General features: G+C 40.6%; 1 protein-coding gene across 1 annotated transcript in view; it reads right to left on the bottom strand.

Moving 5' to 3' along the window:
• NDEL1 (nudE neurodevelopment protein 1 like 1) overlaps positions 1–5344 on the bottom strand; it is a 54476-nt gene extending 49132 nt beyond the window's left edge. The window contains exon 1 of the mRNA XM_079133074.1: positions 5218–5344. The gene's annotated coding sequence lies outside the window, so the exon portion shown is untranslated. The remainder of the gene's footprint in view (positions 1–5217) is intronic.
• Between the last annotated feature and the right edge of the window lie 1174 nt (positions 5345–6518).

The raw sequence follows: 6518 nt of genomic DNA on the forward strand, positions 1-6518 counted from the left end.
AAAGGGCAAAAAGAAGTGTAATTGAATTTGCCTAGGATGCAGGAAGTCCTGGTTTTGATCCCTAACACCAACAAAAAGGGTGTAGTTTACATTTATGTTATTATTTTTATTGTGTATATTACAAAAAATAAGTAGATAGAGGCTTTGGGTGTAGCTCAGTTGTTCAGTCTATTTAGCATGCAGGAGGCCCTGGGTTCAATCCCCAGCACCAAAGTTAATTAATTAATAATAAATTTTTAAAAAATTAAAATGACAATGAAATATCACTTTTGCCTATCATATTATCAAAGTTTAAAACAAATACTGCCCAGAGCTGATGAAAGTGTAAGCCGATTCCCTCCTACTGCTCCAGGAGTAAAAGATGCCATAATAAGCTACCATGATGGATTAAATACATATATCTTCACTTCCTCCTGAAACTCCACAAAAAAGACAAAAACAAGAATTTTAAAAGGCGTGAACCCACAAGGACAGAGTATAGCAAAGGAGACGACAATGGACCCTCTTGTCCTGAAACATCCACAGATCTTGAGAGTCTGTGAGCAGATGGCTGAGTAGGGATGCAGTGACTCAGAGAAGGCTGAAAACTAGATGCCATCAGGAAAGAAGCAGCACTGTGCCTCTGAACTCCAGACAGTGACACTCTAGTTCCAGCTACTTCAGAGAACAGGTTGGGGCAGGGCTAAAGACAGGAAGATCCCTTGAAAGTATGGTGTGTTTACAGAACATTTAAACCGTGGACTTCAAAGCCCAGGCAATTGACAAGTCAAATCATTTACCTGTCTCTCACCCAGCAGGTAAAGGGAGTTTGTTTTTTGGAGAAACAAGAAAGTCCTAGGCTTAAGAGGACTGGGTACAACTGAGAGTGGGTTAAGTCACTGCATCATAAAGGGAAAGGGGATTTGGGGAGAAGATTCTCCCCAATCCATACACTGAATGGTGAGACCCCAGTTCCTTTCTCCTGGTGGCCTCCCAGAATGCTGGCACCTGGCTTGTACCTTCCAGGTAGGAGATTAGAGACTTTTTCAGGAGTTCTCCCAATCACATGACCCATCCCTACACTTGATTACCCTACAAATAAGCCCCCAAACCAACAAGCCTAGACATACACACACACACACACACACACACACACACACACACACACACACACAAGCACACAGAGTCTCCAATCAACTTCAAGTTTCTAAGGCATAAAAATGAGCATCCAGGCTGAGGAAATAGCTCAGTGACAGAGCACTTGCCTTGCATCCATGAGGCTAAGGATTCTATCCCCAGACTGTAAAAATAAATAAATAAAAATGAACACTGAACAAGAAATCACCAAACATGTGAGGAAGACTTGGGTGTGAAAGATAGAACAAAATAACACAAAAGAAATTCAGAAACAGACACAGGCAGCAGAAATTCAGGGGGAAAAATCTTCAAGAAATATTTTTAGAGAAATAAACTTCATGACTACATCAGGAAGCAAAAACACAGGGTCACAAAAAGGAAAGAGAACAAGAGCCCTTTAAAAAAAAAAGTGAGGGTTAAAAAAAATAAGTGAGGGTCAAAATAAAAATATTCATTTGAATGTTTTGACCATAAACCTAAGAAAAATGTCCCAAAGTAGAGAACAAAAGACAGCTCTCCTAAACAGGAGATTAAAAGCAAGAGTAGGAACCAAGATGTAGCTCAGTGGTAGAACACTTGCCTAGCATGCATAAGATCCTGAGTTTGATCCAAAAATAAAACAAAAAGTAAAAGCAAGAATATGAGAGGATAAACTCCAAATTACTACATCCAAACAATAGAAGTTCCAGAAAGAGAGTAAAGAAAAGTGAGGAAGAAGAATTTTTTAAATTAATTTTTAAAAAATTTTTGTTACTGGGGATCTAATTCGGGAGCATCTTGCAACTGAGCCACATCCCCAGCCTTTATATTTTCTAGAGATAGAGTCTCACTAAGTTGCTGAGGGTCTTGCTAAATTGCTGAGGCTGGCCTGAACTTGAGATCCTCCTGTCTCTGCCTCCTGAATCACTGGGGTTACAGGAATGCAACACCCTTCCCAGCAGAAGAAATTATTTTTAAGACAATAACAATTCAAGAAAATTTCCCAGAATTGAATAACATGAAACCCCACTGAAATAATCTCCTGTGTAGGGAAATGAATGAAAAAACACAACCACAAAGGAAATTTTAGAATCCCAGAAATGAAGACGCACTCCTGAAAACTTCCACAGACATCAAACCAGGTCACATTCAAAGGACCAAGAATCAGAATAACATAAGGTTTCTCAATAATACACTAGAAGCATGAAGACAATGATGTGTTATCTTTAAATACAGAGGGAAAATTATTTTCAACTCAGTATTCTAAGTTAAGCCAGACCCTTAAACAAGGATAAGAATAGAATAAATACCTTTCTAGAGACAGTCAAAACCTCAAAAAGTTATCTTCTATGTTAATTGAAAGATGTATATCACCAAAATAAGAAAATAATTGAGGAGGAAAAAGTTGGATCCATACTAGAGGACAAATACTACATTAGTCTCCTCATATGAGGCACTTAGAAAAGTCAGATTCATAGGAACAGGAAATAGAACTGTGATGTCCAGGAACTGAGGGGAAGGGAAAAGGAGGAATTAGTGTTTAATGGCTACAGAGTTTCAGTAGGAGGTGGAGCATGGTGATGGAACCACAATGTAAATGTACATTTATGTACTAAACTATACATTTAAAAAACGATTAAAATAGAACTTTATACTATATGTATTTTACCACAATTTTAAAAATGTGAAATGGGTTCAGTGCAGTGGTGTGCACATATAATCTCAGCAACTTGGGAGACTGAGGCAGGAGGATTACAAATTTGAGGGCAGCCTCAGCAATTTAGTGAGGCCCTAAGCAACTTATTGAGAACCTGTCTCAAAACTTAAAAACAATAATAAAAAAATAAATGGGCTGGGGATATGGTTCAGTGGTTAAGCAACCCTGGGTTCAATTCCTGGTACGGAAAAAAAAAAGATCTGAGGATGCAACTCAGTGATTAAGTGCCCCTGGGCTTAATCCCCAGTATCAATTGATCAATCAATCAATCAATCAATCAAACTAAAAATAAATTAAAAGAATAAATAAAAATGGGAAATTGTATATGGGAGTATAGCTCAGTGGTACAGCACTTGCCTAACATGCTTGAGGCCCTGGGTTCAATCCCCAACACTAAACAACAAAATAAAATAAAATAAAATGTCAAGAAGAATTTTTTAAAATTAAAAACTGGGATCCAGAAGAGAGAGGATCCATACAAAAGAAGGAAAAGGGGATTTCTAAGATGATGTTTCGGAGTATCCAAGGACAAAACTATGTAGTAGGTCTAGGGAGCAACCAGACCAGATCAGAGCAGAAGGATGAGGCTCCAGGGGAGATAATCCTGAGGAATGAAAGATAGGGAGGGAGGGAGAAAGGGAGGAAGGAAGGAGGCAAGGAAGAGATTGTCTGATGTGTCTAATCATGTTGATAGGAATTTAATAACTGTTGGATAAGAATCAGTGGTACATATATAAAAACTAAGCAAATGAAAAACAGGCAACTATCAATACCTGGAGAAAAAGACAAAAGAAAAGGGACACTATCACCATTAACATGATGATAATGATCATCAGCTTAGCTCAAACTGTGGCAGACAGTCACAGCAGAATGTCTGTACAACACAGTCCATCTCCTGAGGATTTATCCTAAGGAAAAAATAAGACTAGTAGGCAAGGATGTATATTGAATGGTGTTTTCTACAGCACTATTTATTATTATAGAAATAAACTGGAAATCCTAAACCATACATTAAGGGCCTGTTTAATAAATTATGGTATATCCATATAATTGGAAATACTACACAACTGTTAAGTACAAGGTAAGTGTTTGTGAATTAACCTAAGATGATTCAAGAGATAGTAACCGAAAAAAGTTACAGGACAGTAAGTAGAATTTGACTTAAAATTTTTTAAAGAAATATTTGTTTAGGAGTCCAAAGTAGCTCAGTGGTAAAGTGCTAATCTAGCATGTATGAGGTCCTGGGTTTAATTCCCTGCCACTTCACACTTGCAAAACAAAAGGAAAAAAAAAGCCTAGAAGTCTCTAGGGATAGAATTGTAGATGACTTTCAGTTTCTCTCTTGTATCACTTGAATTTTTATCATCTATCACATTATCAGGGGGGAAAAATGCATCTAACTCCATTTAGAAAATGAAATAAAAGAAAAGTAAACCCACTGGGTGTGATGGCGCATGATTGTAATCCCAGCAACTCAGGAGGCTGAGGCAGGAAAATCAGAGTCAGCCTCAGCAATTTAGCAAGGCCCTAAGCTACTAGGGAGACCCTGTCTCTAAATCAAATATAAAAAGGGTTGGGGATGTGGCTCGGTGATTAGGCGCCCCTGGGTTTAATCCCCAGAAGAAAGAAAAGAAAAAAGAAAAAAAGAAAGGAAGGAAGGAAGGAAGGAAGGAAGGAAGGAAGGAAGGAAGGAAGGAAGAAGGAAGGAAGAAGGAAGGAACCCAAACCCTGAAGAATATAATCTTATGGTTTGCAAAATACCTTCACAATCAGTATGCTGCTTAAGCACCACAAAAATTCAGCAAGATAGAGATGTTTTGACATTTGTAGACACTAAAATGGGTTGAGGGAAGCAACTGGCCCATAAGCAAATAAGTAATGTGGCCAAGGAGTCAGGACTTAATCAAAACCCCTTATTTAGTCAGCTCACAGTGCATCACACTGTGTCCCTGTCAGCTCCAGATAAACCTATCTGAACCCAAGGAGCTCCCTCTGCAACCCAAAGAAGTGCTACCTGGGCAGTTCAGGAAACAAAAACAAGTCAAGCAGGCAGAGGGTGTAGCTTAGTGGCAAAGCACTTGCCTAACACATGTGAGCCCAGGTTTGGGTTCCATCCCCAGGACCACAATAAAAGAAAAAAGAAAACCAAACTAAGATGATCAGAATCTTCGGGAGATGAGGACAGACAACGTTTCAGGAAGCCACCAAAGACAGCCCTTAGTGTTGCTACCGCAAGGATATAGCCAACTTCACAAACTGACCTCAGCCTTTGACAATCCCCCACCACACAGACAGACACCAGAAGCCCCCCAGTGGGGTATCTTTCGGGCCAGCCCTCCCCTGGCCCAGACCTTCTCTCATCAGTACCCTCTCACCCGACCCTGTCTCCCCACATTCCTAGGTACCTGGTCCTGGGTCCTCTGCTGATCTGATCCACAGAAGCACACCAGGGGTACCGCTGAACCAGCTGAAACAAAGCAGAAGTCAACAGGAAGAGTGAGAATCACCGGCTGACAAGAGACTCAAGGACAGGAAGTGGTTAGAGCCAGGAAGACTGGGGCCTGCTGCCTGAAAGTGAGGTAACCCTGCCAGCCTTGTGGCTCAGCTGGAGTTGAGCAAGACTTCAGTGCTCAGGCAAGGGAAGAAGAAAGCTTCTCAGCCACACTTTCAGGGTTTCCCATCTCCACTGCGGGCATGTAAGCCACAGGTCTTCCGGGCACACTTTCTGTCCTCTCCCCCACTTTTCTGCCTTTGTCCCTGTATTTAGAGGGCAGAGTCAAGGGGAAGAGTTGTCACACTTAATAAGGGGAGGAGATGACTGGATGTCATTGTTATTTTTATCTCTACCATAGATCCCAGCACAATACATAATGTGGGAAAGAAGAGAACAAACTGGGCTGAGACATAGCTCAGGGTGGAGCACGCATGAAGCCAGGTTTGATCCCTAGCACTGCAAAAGAGAGAGAGAGAGAGAATAAACTTAAAGTCAATAGCCTCAACCTGTTGCTTTTTAGAGAACTCAAATAGCACTTTGCCCCTCTGAGTCTTTCCCCCCCATTTCCCCAGCACTGACTTCATATGTTATTTGCACCTTAAATGAGACAATGCATATATCTGGTCCCATACAAATCCCTAAATGAAGCCCTTTAGCTGTTAATGGTTGACTCCTTTCTGGTCCACTCCTCAAGTCTTTAGCAGATCAGATCACCCCAGTCTGGAGGACAATTCTGGACCCCTCTTACCTCCATGGTGGTATAGTTCTCATCTGTCAATTAATCTTACCAAACAGAAGAGGAATCATCAGTAAAAACAACTACTGATAATAAATGTGAAATAACTGGCAAGTCATATTTACTCCATAAATGCCAATTGAATCGAAAAATTAAAATAATGTTCTGTCTGCAGTTTTAAAAAAATTAGAAAAAGAAAAAGAAACTGCTGATGACGACCTTCATTGAGAATACCTCTCCCGTGGGGATGTTTTATCTTCCCAAGGTCATCCAGTGAAGGCAGGGGCTGTGCAGACTTGTATCTGTATCCCCAGAGCACTGTGGATGCTGGAGGTACTATGGAAACATCACCTTGATTTAAAGCATGTACAGGTAACCTTTAGGTACCTAAGCAGAGGAATTCGTAGCAGTGGGGCTGAGGTTTATCAGGCTGTGAGGGAGGGCCAGAGTGGTCCTTGGCTTCTCTTAGCCCCTTT

This window comes from Sciurus vulgaris (assembly GCF_902686455.1).
Source record: "Sciurus vulgaris genome assembly, chromosome: 3".
NCBI classification, from domain to species: Eukaryota; Metazoa; Chordata; class Mammalia; order Rodentia; family Sciuridae; genus Sciurus; species Sciurus vulgaris.